Genomic DNA, 22,918 nt, shown 5'->3' with positions numbered 1-22,918 from the left:
TCTGAAAACCAGTACTAACCAACGGAGAACAAGCGGACTCACTCACAGCGAGGCAACAGCCCTGGAGGTTTCAGAATGCATTAGTATAGACTGAGGGATAATAATAATAATAATAATAATAATAAGATGTATTACAACACACCCAAGTAAAGCATCTTTATGACTGCTGTGAAAGGTGCTATGTAAAGATGAGTTGTTGTTGTTGTTGTTGCACCCATACAGTATATGACTCCAGACCCCCCACGACCCTGAATAGGACAAGAGATTACAGATGGATGAATAATAATAATAAACAATCAATTGTGATCAGGGGTCTGTTTCATAAAGCAGGATTACTTGCTTAGCCAGATAAGTTGCCAGATTTAAGGTAGTCTGGGCTAAATAGACCTTATTTTCATCAACTTACATTTAGCCCGGACTACCTTAAATCTGGCAAGTTATCTGGCTAAGCAAGTAATCCTGCTTTGTGAAACAGGCCCCAGTATACATCAGATACAAATGTTGCTATCACTTGTCTGCCTGAGCGTGCACCATCAGTTATGATCTATGTATTTTTTTTTCTTTTTACTTTCACTTTGATGAAGCTATTAATACACATAAGAATGGTCGAGGTCTTTCTGTGGCTGTAATGACCTTAATAGTGGCATCAGTGGAGCCCTGGACATTCATTTCTGCTAGAAAGCTGGAGGTGCCACTGTAGCTCTTAGGAAATCATGCCCCAAATAAATTAAACCTGCTGTGGGAAGATAGTGAGAAATTTCTGCTGAGTCATGGCAGAGACTTCAGTGAAGGCCAGCTCTCTGTGCAGCTCCACGGGAGCCGTCCACACAATGCCTGCCAGGGACTGTAATTGTACCTAAAGCTCTTCCACAGGGACGAAAGACGACAGGATTAGGTCTGACCTTATGGGTGATCCAGGCCTCAGCACAGATTCCATTACCATTGTAAATATTCCCAAGTCCTTGAATTGTCAGCAACCTGCAGACATGCTCAGCAATGGATGTGAGGTGTTTTAACTCCAGAGCAAGGGTGCAGCTTGAGCCGACACCCCCCTCCTTTATTCAATAAAAGCATTTAGGGTCTGTCAGTTAACAAATTTCTTGTGTAATTACTATTGCTTTAACATATGCCTCAGTTCAGTCCAGAATGAACGATATTCTTCCCAAGGTATAGATAGCCACATGCAATCGCATAGTAAAGACTTAGGGATGCTTTAGGTAGGAAAACGTAAACTCAGGAAGACTATGCATAAGTAGCAGACAGAGGTATGTGCTGGAAGTTTCGGCTCAGTTGTCTTTCATATATAATTTGTCAACTTGTTTTGAAAGTTAGTTTACTGAGTATTCATGACTATAGCTTTAACAAGCATGTGGAAACAAAAACATGTTAATTCATAAGCTTGTTTGAAATTAAAGTTAATTTCCAGTAAATGTAACTGAATTCTGCAATATATGTTTTAGTCCTATGATTTGTGAGAATGTCGAGATGTACTACTATATGTTCTGTAACAGTTTCAGTCATGCCTAATTAGATTTATATTATTAAATTGGTTCACTTGTTTCATTACTATATAAATGTAAAATATACAAAGAACTGTTCCTTTTTATTTTTATTATTGTTATTTTATTGTTGTTCATTGGGGCATACAAAGTAAAACCAGGATTTAGTGGTAAATAAAATAACTGCCAAAGCAAACTGAGCACTGTGAAAGAAGGATAGAAGACATATTGAAAGCAGGTTTCCACAAAGGTGTGGTACCTCAAATCAATTAAGCAATCAACATTCCATTGTACTTAGGCTCCCATATAAAGCCCCTGGGCAGGCCGGGGTTTTCAGTATTTAGCTGCCTTTTGTAGAAGGGTGATTTTCTGAGAGAGGTGATTGTTAGGCACTTTATGAACAATTTGGCTGGTTTTGTTGAGGCTTCATGTGGAGCAGAGGGGTCATTTGGGGGCTGCTCTCTGTAAAAGTGTGTAGATATTGGCTGTGACGTCCGCGTTTCGTTTCGAGACGCATGGCGGAACGGATGCGCGGCTCTGAATGAGTAGCCTATGCTGGTAGCAGTAGGCAGCTTCACCCAGTGAGTCTGGGTGACAGTGCATAAACCCTTTATTATGGCAAAAAGTGCAGTTTTGCAAGTAAAGTGGTACAAAAGAGCACAGGCAGTGGGGAGGGGGAGTCACTGTCAGATGAGTCACTCTTCATGTGCTCTGCTGGCAGGATAACTGTAAAGCACACCAAAATAAGGGCTTATTTCCTGTTGCTTAAAGCTCCGCTGCCTGGTGGGGGCTGCTGGGGTCTTGGCTGAGTATATGCCTACGAAAGCTATTTTGCATGATCATGTTCAAATTATGGTGAAACGTTTCTGTCCCCATCCCCAATCTACCATGAGCAAACGACCAGGTCAGGTCATGTTGCGGATCATGCACTGGTTCAGCGCGCTGCCGCACCCACCACACAACAAAACGCCTCAGGATCCTGATTGGCCACCCCCCACACCCCCCAGGCTGACATGCAGTCCAGTCCCTTGCCCCACTAGTGCCCAACCACTTCATCACCAAATGATTAATTAATAATCTCTCCCAGTAGAATGTTCTCCGTGATTTAAAGCTTCAGACGGCGGTACATTCGATGTTGAGCTATGATGGTGTTCTGGAAGCTCTTGTGATTATTCTTGGCAGATGTTCTATACTATGAGGTACTTAGTATAAAGCAGGTTAAATGGTCTCGCTGGGCACACATGCCCATACACCTGCAAGACGCTGTATACATCAGCGGAGCACAGCTTGCTTAAACATGGAAAGATAATCTTGTTCAGGGAGAGTCCCATGAGCTATAGAGTAACAGCTACCCAGAAAAAAATCCATGGCATCTTCCCAGAAGGTGCCAATGTAACACAAAAAATATTATATATCAACCCTTAACCAATGTATATAACCATTGCCTTGTGAAACACATACTGTAAGGCTAATACTAATTCTGAAAGGATCCTACAGAGCAAAGGTTATGTGTATCCTAACCGAGGAAGCCCTCCAAACCCATCAACTGAAATTAAGGAACTGTCCATTGCACTCTACAGTCTGTCCGTAAATAAAATATTTCAATGTTTATCATGACGTATGGCACTGTGTGATGCTACTAGCTTTTTCTAAACTGTACCTGGGGATTGGCACAAAAAAGGGAGTTGAGTAACGTCTTCGCCAGGCAATCACCAGTGTTCCAAATGTGTACTTTAGTGTAAGATTAAGGGAGCTACTCGTTGGCGCCCCCGGGCACAGCAATGGCACCCTTGTGATATTGCATCTTGCAGTTTATTATTGAGGGCCACGCCGACATTTATTCGATGTGTTTATTTGTTTGTTTATTCATTTATTGGTGACTAACGATGACTTTAGGCGGCTCCGTAAGAACAATGTAGGGATGAAACTTAGCTCAGATGTTTAAATAATGGACAGTACTATCAGGCAGGAGTTAAATCTGCATGTGCAGATGCAATGAATGAAGTGAATGTCAGCGTGAGTACATTATTCTGTCTGCAGTGGACTGACAGCCCATCCAGTTCGTACCCCTGCCTTGTGAACTATGCTGCCTGGAATCGGATCTTTCCCTCCGAAACCTGGTACTGGAGGAGTAGGCATACAGTAAATGAGCTGCTTTTAATAATGAACTATTTTGGTCACATACGGCCACCCTTGACAGTCGTTGGCTTTAATTAAGGAGTCCATCCTGGCTGGGAGAGACGGCCTGGAGGAGGGTCAGATCCTGAAATACGTGTCAGCATTTGTGGTGATTCCACGCACAATAAGTCCCAGAGTGTTTCGCTCTGGCACAGGCAGTCTGACTCTCCACCCCGGCTCGCTGCCCATCTCCATCTCACATCTCTAAGTTCCCGACTGCGGCACCTGCGGCAACCTCGACAAGGACTGTCGCAGTAGCTGCACAGAGAGGAGAGGTGGTGAGAGGGTCCCTGGGAAAAAAAAAATAAATAATGACGTATAACCCGTTTCTAGCCATCTGGAAACGATAAACTAAAAACATATGTCATGGGGTTTGGATCCTCATGGAAAAGAACAGCTTGGAATGCATTCCCGGTCGGAGATACGCTTTGCGATGGGGAAGTTTGCTTTGGGAAGTGAGGTATTTTATAACAATGCTGTATAATTTGCAAACTCCTGAAAGATTGTGTGAATTTGAAATGAAAGATTCTGGAGACAAATGTATTTTCTTCCTTTAATTAAAACCGTAGCTTTGGATTGAACACTTGGGGGGGTTGAGGTCCCCACCCATTCATTATGACAATATCATAATTTGAGGGGCGGGGGGGGCGTTATGTTGGCTGGTTCTGATTGTAAGGGGGGTTACAACCCCCCACCCCCTCATAATTTACACCCATGAGCTTAGCATAGGCAAAACCAAAAAAATATCCTCTATTTAGGAATTATAATAAAGGTTCTGTCAATTATATAAATGAAAGGTGTTATTTTTGCTGGGTTTGCTCACTCTTTAGACCCAGTATTCACAGATAACGAGCTGCTTTCCAAGACCTCCACAGTAACTTGAGTTTCCCCCCCAAAATAATGTATTTTTCTTCCTTCCTTCCTTTTTTAAAGTGGGTTAAAGTAGTGTAAATTAGCGAGACAGAGTAAGATGGCTCCACTGCAGACCGCTCTGATGGACAGGTCATGGGGGGGCGTCTCTCAGGATGTGCCTCAGGAGTGAGCTGTCACAGCCGTCAAGCGAGCGAGCAGCCGCGGACCCCGGCGGCGCGGTGGGAGCGGGTGCAGCCGCGGACCCCGGCGCGGTGGGAGCGGGGGCGCGGTGGGAGCGGGTGCAGCCGCAGCATGGGCGGCACCGTGTGTAAAAAGTGGTAAAAATTCACTTTGGAATGAAGAGAAAAAAAGGGTCCTTAATGAAGAGTTTTCAGAACCAAGCCTGGCCTCCTTTAAATTATTTTTTTCATGACAAGTTGCTGGATTCAAGTGAAGTCGTCAGGTGAGCTTTGTCATACCATCCATATACAGGTACTTAATGTCAGGAAATAACGTTCCCTCAGGACCATGGTGTGACATTCAAACAGGAAGTGACGGGGGGGGGGGGTCATAGGACTTAAAGTGCAAAACGCAGGGCAATGTGAAACGGGGCAGCAAGAAGTAAGACAGCAGCTGCATGTTGGAGTCGAATACATATAGTGACTAAAAACTAATAATAAATACATAAGTAATACTTAGTAATAATAGATAGTAACTGGAAAGGATAAGTGTTCTGGGGAGCGGGTTGGGGGCAGGGGGGAGGCAGCAGGGCGTTAAGTTCCGACAGCCTCGGGGAAGAAGCTGTTGCTCTTAGAAATTTGTAAATAATCCATCCGTCTGTCCATCGATCTTCCTACTGCATATCCTAGTCAGCATGTGAAAATTCAGGATGTGAAATTTAGATTTATTTTGGGTAGGGTGGGGAGGGGGGGTGTTGTTAGGGTGTGGGTGTAGGGAGGGGGTTACTCAGGTTTCAAACCAATAGGTAACTCTGGGGATGTTTCTCCCCTATTAAATGTAACAGCCATTTAAAGTATTTTTTTTTAAATCATCCTCTATGAGTCATCAAATTATTATTTTCAAGTGGGATGGGTCAGCCACAGTGTTAAAGGGAACGCATCCCGCAGCCGGAGGAAGGCGCTGTGACCTGAGACATGCGCATGGCATGTCGATAAGTGGCTCGTGGGGGAAGCCAGGTCGCCTCTCACAGGAACCCGCTTTGTGTAAATGTCACCCGCAAGCAAACACGCATTAGATCATAAAATTATTACAAACTCATTTTAATAACACAAATAAGGTCAGCTGTGTAACAGGTTATGCAAATAATGTAAAAAAGGAGGTTTATAAACAAAACAGTATTTTATTCATAGAGGCTGAATTCAGGAATGGAAGTGCCATGTTGCATTTGAGAGATCAAAGTTCACGCAAACCTAAACAAAAGGAAAGAAAGCTCAAAATGGCTGTCATTTGCATAAATTGCTATGACAAACTGCAATTTCAAAGGCCTCTGGTCTTCTCTTTCTGATTACCATCTAATTATTTTCATTAGAGGGATGAGAGTCAGGTTTGCGTTTCTCAGATGGGCTACAGGCTGTAACAGCCAGGAGATGCTCTCCGGTCCAGTCAAAAGGTCTGTGTCTATTCATATATTATATAAAGCAGAAATTACACAAGTCGGAGCTTCTGCAACTCCCTAAAACTGCATATTTCCAGGTTACGTGCTGCAGATACGAACTTCAAGAAACCTTACGGTAAGTTAGTTATTTCAACAATTTGTGTCATGATTTATCGAGACTGTCATAGAGACAAAGAAAGGTCCCGTACTCTGATTTTGGCCTTCACAGACCCCCATCATGCATTAGTCACATTGGTTGTTTTTTTCCCTTCTGTCTACTTTGTTATTTCTAGCAACTGCAAAAACAGGGGAAATTTATCAAATCATCCGTCAGAGCCCTGCTGGGCAAGCAGCCTTGCCCATTGTGCTTACCCATTGTGCACCTTCGAGCCTTCAGTCGGCGCGCTTTGTGTGGGAAGGATTTGGAGAGAATTCCGGTTCATTATAATTAATTGCATATGAGCTCCCGCTTTGGCCCGTGGGCTGCCTCTTCTGCGGAAGGCCATCGGTGCCTGACAGGGGGATTGTGACGCAGTCATGCTGGAGGTGCTGGTTGAGGGGAGATAACATGTGAAGACCATAAGGATCAAGGGCCTATACAGGGGTGGGGCTAAATGGACACTGACTCCAGCTGAAAGCTGATTGGACTCTAGAGTGCCCCGCCCCTGTCACTCACCTGTTGAAAACACAGCATTGGCTAATGATTACTTTAGCCTGTCTTATGCCTCCCACATTACAAAAAAAAAAATCCTAGAATCACCCCTGATAAGGAAGCTCTGAACTGGAATCAGCGGAGGTGCCCAAACTGCTGGTTCAGGTTGCCCACAAGATATTAACTGATTTAGTTTGCTGGAGTGTTTGAGAACCAGCTACCTTGACCAGGATAAGCAGTGAGAAGATGGATGGATGGATGAATGAATGAATGAAGCAAGCCATGGATGGATTGTTTGACCGTGTAACCTTCTCCTTTCCTTGTAATCACTGAACATTTGTATATAGGTATAAATAATTCAGTTTCATTAGTTCTGCAGCATATTTTGCTACAAGATTAAAACAAGGTCTGATATCCTTGCAAACCTTTTGGCATAATTATTACCAAGTGTATTAGGTTAGTAGGCAGAGCTTATCTGACACAAAAACTTCAGATGGATCACTGCTTTATTAGAGAAAATATACCAGAGCATTACGCTAGAAGGAAGAGAAATAACAGTTGACTTTCTTTCTGCAAACTCTTGTTTCATCAGGTTATCCTGTCTCCCAGACATTTAAAATTCTCTGCCTGCCTTATCAGGACTCCTTGTGTACTTTAAATCTGCGGCGTCTCACATCCATCATGGCCTGTGCTCTTTAAATCCTGGTATTTGAATTGCATTTGCAGATCGCCAGACTTTGTTTATGTCATTTTCTTACAGAAAACGCCAACACCCTCCCGAGGATTGTGGGTGGATGCATTACTATGAATATTGATCCCGGTTGCAGGGTTGGGTGAGAGGATTGTGGCGTGCAACAATGTCACCTGGTGTTACTGACCGCTGCTTCTGATCTGCAGCTAGGAGGTAGGATTATAACTGGAGGTCCTGGGTGCATCTCGCATCAACGTTACCTATTTTTTGTTTTCCATGCCAGTCATCCCCTGGCAAGGTCCCACCGCTTTCCCATCATACATTGTATCCCCAGACTCCATCTTGTTCCCACAGAGCTTTTATGGTGTCTCTTCTGTGCTGATCTTGTCACTAGCCAAAAATGACCACCCAGGCTGCTCGATTCCCACTGCTTGACGACAGACTTTTCAATATATTTTTATTCTCACCGACGAAAGCAGAAATCATGCCTCAGTGCATAAATTCCCCTTATATATTCAAAACTTATGTGTATTCAAAGCTATTTGCTGTGTAAACATAGGCTGTGTGTAAATAGGTCTCACAGATGGGGTTGGTAGAATAGTTTGATTGGGAGTTTTGTTGCCTTTCGAACTTAAAAATTAATGCCAAAGAGGACGAAACGGCTCATCCCTCGTCGCCATCTCCTCTGTGCCCTTTCTGTTTACGGGCTGCTCCAAGTGACGTTCTGTGGCCATAACTGACAGAGGGACCGCATCTCATTCTGCAATAATCTGCAAATAACACGCTGTCACAGTACTAAGCCATTAAAGAGAACGCAGAGGGACCATCGCAGCAGAGCGGCGCGCCGCAGCTCCCGAGCCGGGGGGGACGTCGTGCCATGAAATTCGCATTTCCCCTCGTGCGGCCCGACTCGTCCGGGCGAGCCGATGCGATCATAATATCCATGTCAGGCTTGCTTCTCCTCCAGTTATTTTCTGATTAAGCTAAACTGAACCTCGTGTGCCTGGAGGGACCGGTAAAAGCCACCCCCCCCCCCCCCAATTCTTCTCCCCATCGCTCTCCTGTTCCCGGTTCAGCCCATGGAAGAAGACGGATAAAATCCAAGAAATTTAGCGACCGATGCCAATCAAATAACACAAATTGCTGTGTGGCGTGCGGCTCACGTGCCAGCAACGTAGGTGGGGGGGTGGAGTCCCGCAGGGGTGACACCTCAGCCTATTGTTTGGGTCTGATGCTGCTGGGGTAAAAGATAAATATCTACACAAATAACTGGGCTGAAAAAAAATGCAGACAAAAAAACTGCAGGCGCAGCTATGGTGGGTCACCCGCACAAAAGCCCAACTTCAGATAGTGCATGATATTCCTGCATTTCTCAGAATATTCCTCAGTTTTATTTGTTATTCATGGCTGAAACCCAGGAATCATTCAAAAATCCCATTTTCAGTTCATTTACCTCTTGTTTTTTTCCTCAAGTAGTGCACTTTTCATTTAATTATTTGCATAATTAATCCAAGGAAATATTCTTCCATACATTTTCCCGAACTGTTTATCCAGCACTGGGTCATGAGATCCTAAACTAAAACTGAATATTATGAATGGACACTTTGCAGTTCTTGTTTAATTATACTATAATTTCTGCGAATGCCAGTCTTAACTGCATCACTATGTGTACCTCATTAACAATTTCATTAAATACGTAATTTTTGCCTCCCAGCTCATTGGACAGAACTGGTGATTTTGTGTAAAAAGATTCAATGGGGTCTGTGGCTAGTTAAGATGATACTGGGTGCAACCGAGTACAGTGTCACAAGTCGGCGGAGCCAGTGTATGCTGGGAAAAAAAGGTTGCCGCCCACTCACCTGGAAAACCCTCAGAGGCTCTGCGATTCGACAGCAGCACATCTTGGGTTCAAAGGCCCCCTCCCATCACATCATCTCACCTGAATGCTTTGTTTTCAGGTCCACTTCCCAGCCGTGGCACCATGCCTGGTGAAGTCGCGTCCAAATGCCAGCCTGTAGAGCCTGATATGGCAAATGAAGGCCTGAAGCTTCTGTTCCCGGAGCATCATGGGAGTCACCGTACGGTGGCACACCGCGCTACAATATGTAAAACCAGCTGTCCGGGATAATTTATGTCGCATGACAAATTTTACACCCTTGAGTATATAGTAATGGGGAAAAGTAAACTAGATGTATATGCAGAATCCGTTCTCTAGTAACAAGCCGCCTTTAACATAAATTCAAGAAGCCATATTTGTCGCTGATTTCACTTCGTGCTGGTATCTGTTTAGGGTAATGCTTTCGACGTCTGAACAGTAACGTAATTTATGTGTTCAGAGAATGCAGCTACCGACAGATTTCCTATGTTTATACAGATGGTTATTTAATGAAGCGCTGCAGGTTAAGTGGCTCACATTTTTCACAAACTCACATCACTGGGCACCAAACCTGTCTGTTGATATACATGGTCAAAGAGACACATCGGTGCTAATATGAGGCTTTTAAGAACACCTTGTCTTCTGCTACTCTGGATTCCGGAAGAAGTCCCCTCATCCGCCGCCATTTCATCAACAAAAGCCGCCCTCCTGAGTCAATTTATCCAGTCGTTTTCAATTGGGGGAAAAAATGTGGCCCATTGAGCCAGGTGCTGTCTTCTGCCATTATGGCAGCGTGATGATTCGTGACCAGGGAGAGGCCTTGTGGCCCCTCAGCCTCAAGGTCACACCATGTGTGTCTAGAAGGTTTCTGTATTTTTGCAACAGGCAGTCCAAAGGGGCCTATAACTGTTTGCCCTACATGCCCTTTACGGCCCGTCGAATGTATCTCAATTTACTGCCGAGTTTCACCTCACTGTTCCATTAGATTTATCTTTCTTGCCTATTTTTTCGGAAACTTGTTCAAAGTGGATGGAATGATTGAGGTCGGGAGTTCGGCTCCTATTCTAATTTGTTTCTTTCTGAGATTTTGCTCGTCGGCCTCCTCTCCCACACGCTAAATGGAAATTTTATTATTAAAGTGACGGAGGACGGGATCTGGCCAACTGCCCAGATGAGAACGTCTGGTATCTCATTTAGTGCTTTTCTGAAACAAACGTTGATTGTTCCATACTTGACTGTATGTATTGTGTTGGACTCAACTGTCAGAGTTTAATAAACATAAAAGCAAGGCTGGGGAATGGCGTGCTAATGAAGAAAGCTAACATGTTGAGAGAAGAATGAAACAGCCTGACTGCCTGCATTGCATATGTACTGTGTTAAAGCTTACGTGCGTGATGTAAACAAAAATGTCTCAAAGTCCTGGCTCTGCTGCCAAAATTGACTTTTACAGAAAGCGTGTGATTGACAGGTAGGTCCAGTTCTTGCAAGGCTTTGCTAAATGTCAGTGCTAGACTAAAATCCAACAACACTGGCTTTCTGTATCCATCCATCCATCCATCCATCTTCCAAAACTCAACATTCCAAATACAACACAAGGCACAGTTCACCACTGAATGAGTTGCCTGTCCATGGTACACAAACAGTCACACAAACAGGTCAGACGCACCAATCCACCTGTATCACGGGTACTTACACCTTGGGGTGGAAACCAGGAGACCAGAGTAGGTCAAGCAAAGCAATGGGAACACATGAATAACACGAAGAGAAACTGTGCCAGTGAAAGGATGTACAATCCGCACTGGCTTTGGTCAAACAAACAAGCGTTTTATTTGCAATTTGCACAAGTACATTGGAATGCTTCTCTTTGGTGACCCCATCTTGGTCTCCATAGCTTGGGGGTCACAGCACAGGGTCAGCTAACATGCAGCACCCTTGGGGCTGGGGGTTAAGGGCCTTGCTCAAGTTCTCACGGACATGTGACTTCTGCCGAGGCCGGAGCTCGTACCCACAACCTTCCGATCACAGGCACACAGCCTGCTGAGCCACTCACCCTCCCCTAGTTGTGAGCATTTATATTATGTGTATATATATATATATATATATATATATATATATATATATATATATTAGTTCAAGTAACTATAACTTATTGTAATAGTGAATTTTATTTTCAGTGTTACTTTTCTTGTAATTAAAAGGGAAATGTGGTTATTGTGTGGCCAGTCTGTTCTTCCCCACTACCAAGAATAATTGCAATATTTGCATGCAATAGTTCTACCTTCCCTTGTCATTAAATTACACCCATTGGATGATCTAATGTACAGTAAGTAAAAGCAGAAAATAATAAAACTGCAAGGACAGACAAATAAGAATGGAATTATAATTCCCAGCTAATGGATTATTGTGGAATTAACTATCCTGAAGTGTAATTATAAATGTTCACAAACTGTTCAATCAGCTGTCATTGCGAGCAATTACGTTGAGAAGGACCTCTCGAAAGTTATAACGTACGAATGCTAAACTCAGCAAACCGTCTAACCGGGCAATTAAAACAAAATTAGAGAACAGCGTGAATTTAAGCTTATTTTAATAGCTTTTAAACTAGCAAATAAGATGCTAATGGCTCCGTACCTAAGCGGGATATGGTAATTAGAACATTGTTTTTTATGATAAGTCGTCTTGCTCAATATTAATAAGAAACCAACACCCATGAGACCAAGCAACACATTGAAGTAGGTGCCCCCATGTTGAGTTATTCTATAAACTAAATGTTTTCTTTTATTTTATGGTGATATGGAGGGAGACGATCATGACATATCCATTTAGTCAAGGTCGGTAATAAAATTTATGAGCCTCCTCTTGTAGTCAGTGGTTGTTGATTGGCGATGACTCCTTCATTTGGCCTGCAAATGTTGCATGAATTCCTGCACGCAATATAAATAATGTAATGTTTCTCCCCCAGTGACTTTTATTATGAAGCAGTAGTACGGACACCATCATGGTCACGGTAGCTGGACTGTGGAAAGATTATGGCATAAAAATAATTAGCATATAGCCGATAGTTGCCGGTTCGGTCATGGAGTTTCGCCCATGCAATCAAGTGCTGCTGAATTCATTTGTGAAAATCTATAAACATTTCAGGCAAGTCTGCAAAGTATTTATTTATATATTTAATGTATTTTAAAATTTGTTTTGTTTATGTATTTATTGTGCATTGTAATATTAATGTCGGTGCTTCATTCAAAAGTTCATGTTTCAGTAATATTATTGTGACTGGAATGAAACATTTCATTATCACATAGTACTATAGTTTTATGTTTTGGGGGGTGGGGCGCAGATGTGCATGTAATTCATTTAGATCGACCGGAATATTCCAGGGCCCACAACAGCCAGTATTCTTTTATTCAGCATCATGTTCCTGCTATAGATACAGACAACCACCATGATACCTTTTCAACACAGGGCAGGTTTCACAGCACCACACAGCACGACAGAAGTCCCTATGCTAATCCGCTGAGCGCACATGGAGCGATACGTGGGATCCCTGATGACAGCAAACAGATGCTTACATAGTCTGATTTCACAAATCGGTTGTATTCCAAATTCTCTAGCAGGAAAACAAACATCCCGCTCTTTGTAATGATGTGGACGTAATCCCACAATTAAAGGATGCTAACCTCCAACTTTTAACACCTGTGTGGTTCTTTTCGCCAAGTTTATTCAGTGACAACGGTGCATTCTGGTAATCATAATGCTGAGTGTTAAAATGGCGTTACACTAATGCTAGCTGATTTTTACAAGTGCAACACTGATTGTCATCTTGAAGAAACAAGCTGATCTCTAAACAATTGTTGAAATAGACGTGAAAGAGATTAATCGCACTTGCATCAGATGCCCAGGTGAACACAGGAGGCCAAGGAGAGAGAGACAGGAGCAACAGCATTTCTGTTCTCTGCAGATTTAGATTAGCATTAGAGGCATGTACTGTACATTGTGGGATATATACTAGCAAACAGAGGTATTTCCTGGTAAGAAACAACACCAATATTCAGGTCTGCAAAAGTCTTAGGCAGGCAAGGAAAATGTTAAAAGCTATTTGTTTGAATACAAATTGTATATTTTCGCAAAAAAAGCACAATGTAACATTACAACATATGCATATTAACAGCAGTACAATAAAAACTAACAATTTCTTTTTTGCTCCAAAAAGTTACTGATATATTGCTGGATGGCTAGAATAGCTACATTTTACCACCAGCTAAATTAATTGATTCTTTTAATTAGTCAAATAACTGAAGGAGATATCGATTAGTCATACGTGTATTGGATGGTTACAGCAAATACGTGGCTAACTTGAGGAGAGGTTTTGAAATGGCTATATGCTGACACAATTTGGCAGAATATTATAATTTTATAGCAACATGAAAATCATTTGCCGAAGAATTTGAACAGTACTGTATAGTATAGTGAACTCCCACATTAATGGACAACTAATCATCAAATTGGGAACCACACTGCCTTGAATGAGGCTCTTTAAGTGCTTCAGGGATGTCAAAAACCGGGCTAAAAATGGTTGAATGTTCATGAGGAACGATAAGTGAAACTTCAAGTGCAGATGGATAATATGTTCTAGCAACACTCCAGAACTAAGCACACTATACATTCATTGTGTAATGATTATGAGTGAGAAGCCGACACAGAGAGGAGAAACTAAAGTAGAGTAATACAAAGTAAATGTAATCTAATAGGCAGATTTAGTCAGTGAGATTTTAATAAGATCAGGTGGCAAGAGAAGAGTCAGGTGCAGAAGTAAATCAGAAGGATGGAGTTTTGGGATTTAACAAACAATTATGCAGGAAATAGAAGATTTTTGTATTGTTCTTGGTACACGATGCCAGGGGTTTCCATGGAAACTTGATAGTTGCAGAGCTCTTCAGCGACTGGATGTGGACACTGTGGACCAAATCACACCATGCACACTCAAGGCCCTTCATGCCACATAACCTGTTCCCATATCGCTGGGCGCCGGGAGAGGAGGAAACGGACAGCATTTTTTTTTTTTTAACAGGAGCTAGGGTGTCTGACGTCTCCTTTGGGGAGCTATTAAACATCTCCACTTCATCCTCTAAGGTTTCAGAAATAGAAAAGCAAGGCAGAGCAGGAGCAGAATCTGCTTCTCCAACCTGGCTGATGGAGAAAACTAACTTTTAATGGGACCCGCAGTAGGTTTCGTTCGGCATTCACAAGACAGTAAGAAAGTCTACCTCTGCTAATGACGTTAAAGACAAGAGAAATCCGGATGATTCATTTATGTACTCTCCATACTTCAAAAACTTTGTGTGAAAATTTAATGACCAAATTACTAAGTGCTTTGCAAGTCATGGCAAGTCAAGGAAGCGCTCTTCACTGCCCAAGAAAAAGAAGGATGCTGTAACAACTGCCTTCCTTCCTTTAGTTAGATTGCTTAGTTCACCTCAGGTTATAACCCAGTTTAAAACATCTATTTTCCACTATACTCATATATTATATACTCACAGTTAAAAATGCGTATATGCAGCATACAAGACAGCCAGGAAAATTGTGCTTTACCATTCTTGGTGTGAGCAGATGGACCCTATAAACAGAGTAAAATACCTGTAGTGCAGGTTTGTATATTCATTACTAAATTCCTTATTTAATATATAAAAATATACATAATATGCAAACCTGCACGACAGATATATAAATCTCATGAAGACCTGGACTGAAGACATACCTTTCAAAATAAACAATAGCAATTAGAAACTTATTAGAAAATTATTGTAAAATAACAGCTATTAAGCATTGAGGAATGACCCATGGCTTTCCCATTGACTTTCTCTTCTTTAAGAGAGAGAGACACACACACACACACACACACACACACACACACACACACACACACACAGGTGAGAGTGAAGCTTGGAGCACAGGTCAGCTATTTCTCTGGCACCCCTGGAGCATTTTTTATTTATTTTTATTTTTGGGGGGGGGGGGGTCATGGGTTAAGAGTCTTGCTCAAGGGCCCAACAGCGATTTCACTATTCTATCGAGCACAGGATTCAAACCAGCGACCACAAAGGCCTAATCTGCGGAGCCCCACAGCACCCCCAGTCCATAGCAGTCAATAAGCCGACATGCGACAACAAGGACTCAACATGGGTCAACAAGGAGCAAACTGAATTCCTCACAAAGGTTGTAATTCAGAGAGGTTTTTAAGTCAACCTTAGTCTATTCATGGGACAATGTGCAGGTGTGTTTAATGCCCAAACGAGGCAGGGGGCCTGGTCTGGTTGGGAGCAGCTACAGGGTGTGTAACTGCAAGTGTGGCACTCTCACCATGCCGGTGAAAGACTGTCTCTCTTTTTTTATGCAAAGCTCCATATTCACAAATGAATATCAGCGGAGCCATTGTCACTGTCTAACAACACTCCAATTAACGGATGCCCCAAAAGAGGTGGGTGTTACTAAATGGAGCTGCAAACAGCCCCTCTTGAGTCTGGGTTTTTGTCTTCTTTAATTTCTGTTTGGCGTAAATCAGATTTAGGCAAGGAGTGGGACCATCGGTGTGGACCACATATCTAAATAAATGCTGATAGAACAGACGGAGCAGCTGGTAGCTTCATGGTGACAAAGCAATTGTTGTGACCAGAACATTAAAGGCTCAGGTCCCTGGTGCGGCCGCGAGCCGCTGTTGCTGTCTGGCTCCGTTTTCTTGCCAGATCCTGTGTTCACGTGCCCGTTCCGGGGACAGCGTGTGGCATGTGGTGCAGGGTGATGGCGACAGCTTCCCTGGGAAGATGGAGGAGCCGCTGAGCCTTGGACTGACAGGCACTGACAGCCGCTTCTCCAAGCCAGTTAGCAGAAGCGAGGGCCCCTGGACATGGAAATTAATCATTTTAATAAATAGTTAATAAAGTGGTGAACTGAGACACTCTAAAGGATTTGAGTTTTTCTGGATAACAGCATCACTGCTTAACTAAATACATCATAACTCTTACTTAGTTTTTGGTTAATTAATACATTAAATGTGAGTTAAGTAGTAATCCCATGTTTGTTCATCATCAATCAATCATAACGGTTTATGTATATCATGGACTTACTATATTTGTTCATGATTTGTACTTGAGTAGTAACTGGAGTCAGTTAATTGTGCCCCCTCAAGTAAAGTGTTACTGATTTATTTGTATTACTACTTCTGGGATAATAACGAAAATTAAGCACTAACATGCTAGCTGTATAGAGTTTTCCCTCTATTGGCCTCATATACAAACATTTTTTGATGCTTTTCTCAATCCAATACCGATACGACGTATCATCACTGTTGCTTAATAGTTGCATATTCAAAAACTTTTGAAACACATTTGCATATTTAAACAATTAGCCGATTAGTTAATGCAAGATTAAAGCAGAATGCTAAAATGACATGAAAGTAATTTCTATTATGACAATAATGAATAAACAGGCAGGATATTGTCGCTTTCAAGATGCAATTATGATACACTTAAAGAGCTGCCACTCACGCTTATTTTCCATGTTGTTTTCTCCAAAACGAGTCTTGATGTGTGGCTGGCGGCTAATGCGTTTGCCTAGGGAAAATCCCAGATAGCTATCCTGTCGTAATGACGGCTGGTTTACGTTAAAAGAATATATATGTTGTTGAAGTTTTGGTGGGAGGGGGAACAGAATGCTTAGTAATGCACTGGCCAACATCAGCAGTTCCCCAGTTCCTAATCCTGTCATTGAAATGCATAACACCACCAGGCTTGTTAGAGCTAATGAAATTAGCGCAGTTGTGTCCTGTTGACTGATGACTGTTTAGCAATCACCCAGATGTCATCTGTACTTAACAAGAATTATAACTAGGGTATGTCCCTGCATAGTTCCTTTGAATGTGACTGAAATTTATACATATGAAAGCACGTAGCCAAATCTATTTTAATTTTAATTTTTTTTTTTTTTCACGGCAGCACTGCAGGACTCATGCAAACGTTTTTAGCATTAAATGAGCACTGCTCTTTTGCCCATGTACCATATTTATTGTAAATCTCACATTAACCAGTTACTTCTAATATATGGTTGAATTATTTGAACTGGCATCCTTTTTAGGGATTCGCTCCTGCCTTGTGCCCCGGCAAAGCCCCCCCGCCCATAGTCTGCAAGTGGATAGAAGGCTGGATGTTTTGTTGGAAACAATGTAGGAAACTGAAAACTGCTAATGTTTATGTCCTAGATATTTATAAATATAACAGAGGATGCATAATTTTAACTAAGTCTAAGATAAAACATAAAAAAATGAATCCTGGAAATTTTTCATGAGGAACAAGGTGCTATTTTTGCACTAACCATCCCATAACTGATGGTCTTTTTTGTATGTCAAATAGAGCATTAAATATATATGGTACAAAATGTGGGCTGCAGTAGTTTTCACATAATATTTCACTGGCACCGTACTTCTCTTTATTTAGGTTTTAGGACAGTTCTTAATGTTGTGTCAGCGACCTATAATAACATTATCTTCACTTCTGAGATATGTCTTTGCAATTCAGCTCCTTTTTTATTTATTCTGCTGTTGTTTAAAAAATAGCATAATATTCTAAGAGGCTGACCCAAAAAGGTTAATGCTGGCCAAAACAGTCAAAATAAAATATGCATAGTACAAAAGTCTTTTTCTGTTAGCCATTCCAAAAATATCATTTCGTTTGTTTAAAAACTGGTAATTATTACTATTTTTTATAGTTCTTTAAACTACCAATTAGCTTGCAGTTATATTATTCTCGTAATATGTTCCCCGGTCACTGTTGGATGTTCTAACGTGAAACTCTTTAATAGATCCACGTGTGGTTAGAACTGGGAATTTGGGAGTACCCTTGACATACAAAAGGCAGAGCAAACAGAGAAAATATCTAAGACAGCTATTTTCACTCCAACAAAGGACAAAACGACATGAAAACTACAACTGCCGTTCATCTTATCAAGGTCGTCATGGCTGACTTCTTATCTTGTCGACTTCTCAGAAATGTTGCTTTTGTGCGTTGCGCTAATAACATTCTCGCTCCTCCCGCTGCAGGGCAACAAAGCAACGCACCTTCTCAAGTGCCGAATTCTGAGCTTCTGTCAGAGCTGTCATTCATCTTCAGAAAGTCATCAGGAAGCCGCGGCTTATTTTTCCTCACTCCTCCTTGTTTATTTTCAGCTTACTGTTCTGCAGCTCAGCTCCAGGCCAGTAGGACGCGAAGAAGTTGTCACACCTTATGCTACAACCTCGCAGCCCATCACTCATACTCAACAGCGCTCGCGTCGCCCGGTTCCTCTCAGGTGTTCCGCCAGATGGTTTCCCATTATAGATCTCGCTACTCCATGCATAACTAAGCTTTCCTTCATCCCCTGTCCAAACTTTGATTCCATACTTCGCATGCATTTTTGGCAGCCTTTCTGTCACATGATGCCTGAAGGGACAGCATCCCCTGGCTTGAACAAAACACGAGTCCAGTAAGACATTACTGCCAAGTACTGTATGTGAGAGGTAGAATCTCCAGCCGTCCTTCCCACGCATCTCAGAATGCAGGCAGCTTGTGTCCTTCATGTGCCACGAATGTCTGGAATCACGATTATCAAAACAAATCAGCCTCAAAAAAATGATTGAGTGAATTTTGTTTGGATATTCCTTTTATAGCAATACACTAATTCCATATACAAGCTTCTGCTTCTCCTTTTGGTGTGCTAATTACAGAAAAAACTATTTATGCATGTAATTCTATCCTTTGCCTCTAAGTATAATCTTATGATTAAAGGAGGAAGAGCTCTACTGATCGTATGTTATTGATTCCAGGAGCTGCTGGTCTTGTAGTGCTGGATTCCATTATACTGGAAGAAGAGGGCCTTCTGCCTTTTTGTGGTTATGTAGACTATCCCGTGTTTCCGGCTTTAGATTTTAATATTCTTTCACTTCATTTTAACAGTGCCAGCCATGGCAGATTCCATTTCCTGGTGTAATGACAGAGTAAGAGGATGCAGAAGTCTGCTTTTGTGCATGAAGATATTTACAAGTGTGCAAATAAAAGATGTGAGATAAAAGTGGCTTTAGAGGCATCAAGGCTGTCCAAATGACCCACGGCGTGACAAAGTCTGCACAGGCTTTGTTATATGACACAGTTCATGATTCTGAGTGCGCAAACTTCATTAAATATCACCAAAGCACCAAGAGAGAAACTAATATTCCTATTGCATTAAAAGCTGAAACCAGTCTACCCTATAGCGGTGTTTCCCAGTCCAGTTCTCAGGGACCCACAGTCTACAGTTTTGCTCCCTCCCATCTCCCTGACAGACAGTCCACATTTTTGCTCCCTCACAGGTAGGGCCAAGGGCTTGAGTGTGATGCCACCACTGGCTCTGTCACACACAGAACAGGACTATATAAATGGACAAGTTTGGCTGCTGTTCATTTGTATAATCACACTTAGGAAATACCCTGCATAATCAGAAAGTGAAGTGGTGACTAATTGTCAGACTTGAGCTAATTTGCCCCTCTTTTAGTAGAAATGTCCCAGTGCCTCTTGATTGGTTCTTAATAAGCGTGAATTATATAGCTAACAGTTCCTGGTATATGGCTGCATTACTTGTTAGTCAATTACTGGATTTCCTAATGTATTTATATCTGGAGAACAAACCAATGTTTACTGACCATGGAATAGTAAATTTTATACAGTATTTTAATATGCTTTAAAATCCCATCCAGATATGGCATAACATGACTTTTGTATTTAAAAAAACAGTTTACCTTGTGCAAATAGGACATTTTAAACAAGCAATCCCATATATATTTTTAAAAAATCCACACATACAAAAAACATGAAGAGTAAAAATTTCCCCATCACACTGCATTGTCATAAAACACTGAATGTGCTCCCCCCCCACCATGATGCATGCAATCGATACAAATACTGTACTTTGGTAGCACTCGTGCTGCTGATTACCGACTGCATCCCTGCTCCTTAATGAGACTCTCTGCTGCCACATCCTTGCACCCAATCCCTTTGCATTGATGTCTACTGGGGGACCCATTCAGACCCGCGGATAATGGATGTTTAGTGCAGTGGTGCATAGAATACCGTCCCACCCTCCACCGCTGTACTTTAACTGCTGTGGGAGAGAGAAATCAGTGGAGGGCCAGTTAACAACAAAAAATACATAAGTCCAGCCCCAACCCGCTATTTATAAAATGTTCTGGGTACAAATCTCGGCCATGTGGCAGTAGATCCCTTTTGCCGGTGATCTGTCAGAGTACCTAATGACCCTGTGCATCATTCTGTAAGCACTGGCCCAACATAATCCCATATACCTTTATTCCTGCCCCCGCAAGGTTGTGAGTGAAGGTGTAGGCAGAACTAGCGAAGAACATGGCAGTAGTTGTAAAGAGTATTTCAAGAGATTGGGAAGCTGTAAGGTGGATGAGACAGTCATGTGATCAGTCATGTGATACAAACATGGTACTGTGCAGTTAAAGAAAATGTTTAAAGCCATTTATCTGGGTACTATGTGTGTATTTGCTGAGAAATATGCACAAATTAACATTAGAACATATGCAAATGAACAGTAATGCAGTAAAAACTAATGTGCCACACTGATTGCCATTTTGAAGCAACAAACTGATCCCAAAACAACTGCTGAAATAGGCGTGAATGAGATTAATCTCAATTGCAGCAGATGTCCAGGTGAACACATGGAGCAAAGGCACTGTGGGATATACTAGCATACAAAGGTATTTCCTGGGCAATGTAAGAAACAAGACCAATATTCATTACTGTGCAAAAGTCTTAGGCAGTCAAGGAACGTTTAAAGCTATTTATCTGAGTAGGAAGTGTATATTTGCTCACAAATATGCACAACTTAACATTAGAACATATGCAAATTAACAGTAATGCAGTAAAAACCAAAACTTACCAAAGTGTTGGATGGCTGGATGAACATGATTCCCAAAGCTCTCCACAGGGGCACCGCAGTCTTTCCATGTGTTTGTTAAATTTCAGCACCAGCTCTCTTAATTGGTGGTAGTATTGGCACTCCAGCCACTGGAAAAAAAAACTCACACTGGTCCATTCGGACTAGTGTGGTGAACCTGAGGCCACATGGCTGCACTCAGGTTCTCATCCGAGGTGGTTTGTCGTGTGGTGCGTGCAGTAACCTAATCAGTGCATGCTCCTTACCTACTCTCCTCTCTCACTTAATTAACTTAATCTGTAAAATAACTCAGAGGTATTGATTATCCAAACATTGGGTCTCATTCACCAACCGTTCTTACGAACAAATTTGTTCTTAAACCCCACGTACGCACTTTATTTTACGAAGAATCTGACATTCACCAATGTTTTCTTATCTGAATTTGTTCTTAGCTAAGAACAGAATCTACGCACACTCAAGACCATTCGTATGCACATTTGAGTAATGATAGTTTGTTCAAAATAATCGGTTATAGCAGTTTTGATCATTCTACAGTTCATAAAATTGAAGTATTTGAATAATTTATAAAAGTAAAATATAATTATTATTTTTTAAAGTGTAAAAATTATTTTCATGGTAGTAACGGCGATCATGCGGATTATAAATAGGCCTGTTTCTGCGCATTGGCCTTGCTATCAAAATGGCATTTCTGTTACTTCTTGAAGAGCTTGCCAATCCTGCTCTGAGAAGGGAATGCATGTTTGAAGATCATTTAGATTTATTTGGCACACAGCGTTCACAGAGAAGGTGATATCTCTCCATGTATCAGCTTTCTTTGGGGCTTTATATCCACTGATTACGCTACTAAATAACATGTGTCTATTTGCATTTACCTCGATCCTGTACAGTAAGATCCAGTTATAACGGACTTCAAGGGACCTGGCAAAACAGTCCGTTATATCCAAAGTCCGTTACATGCAGAGTTGCTGTATGCCCAGAACACAACTACAGGACACCATTTACTCATGCCACACCCCATTAAATTATTATATTGTACATGTAGTAATCCAACTTTACCTCAGCAGATGCGTGAGTATTAATAATTATAATCCCGACTACGTATCTGCGCTGGATATCACCGGCACGCCACGCGCTTGTAGGCGGAGCCTGTATGTCCGTTATAGCCAAACAAAACTACAGCTAAAAGCAGCGCTGGGGACTAAATTGTCTGTCCTTTATAAGCGAAATTCCGTTAATTGCGAGTCCGCTATATCCTGTACTTTTTCTGCATGTTCTTAAAGGCGCACGGCCGGGACCAGCGGACCTCGTCCGTTATAGATGATATTCCGTTATAAGCGAGTCCACTATAACGGGATTTTACTGTATTAATACTTCTACTTCAGCATTACTGAAGTTTTTTTTCCTCTTAGTGCCAAGCGGCTCACATCCTGCGCGTCTCTTCGAATTGCAGGCCGTTTGCCTATGCTAACTAGGACAAACTGGCATGCGCTTTCAGTTACGAAGACGTGGGATTCACCATTCTTAGCCCTCTGGACTGTTTGATATTAATAATGTTGTGTTTTTATTCACCAACTGA

General features: G+C 41.9%; 1 long non-coding RNA gene across 1 annotated transcript; it reads left to right on the top strand.

Moving 5' to 3' along the window:
- Nucleotides 1–6,137: 6,137 nt before the first annotated feature.
- Nucleotides 6,138–9,766, top strand: LOC111843443 (uncharacterized). Its single transcript, XR_002838165.2, has 3 exons — nucleotides 6,138–6,280; nucleotides 7,557–7,700; nucleotides 9,446–9,766. It is a non-coding gene; the product is annotated as an uncharacterized lncRNA (long non-coding RNA).
- The last annotated feature ends 13,152 nt before the right edge of the window (nucleotides 9,767–22,918 follow it).

This window comes from Paramormyrops kingsleyae, chromosome 7, assembly GCF_048594095.1.
Source record: "Paramormyrops kingsleyae isolate MSU_618 chromosome 7, PKINGS_0.4, whole genome shotgun sequence".
Lineage (NCBI taxonomy): Eukaryota > Metazoa > Chordata > Actinopteri > Osteoglossiformes > Mormyridae > Paramormyrops > Paramormyrops kingsleyae.
The sequence above is the reverse complement of the archived record's forward strand: the minus strand, read 5'-3'. Positions and strand labels throughout refer to the sequence as shown.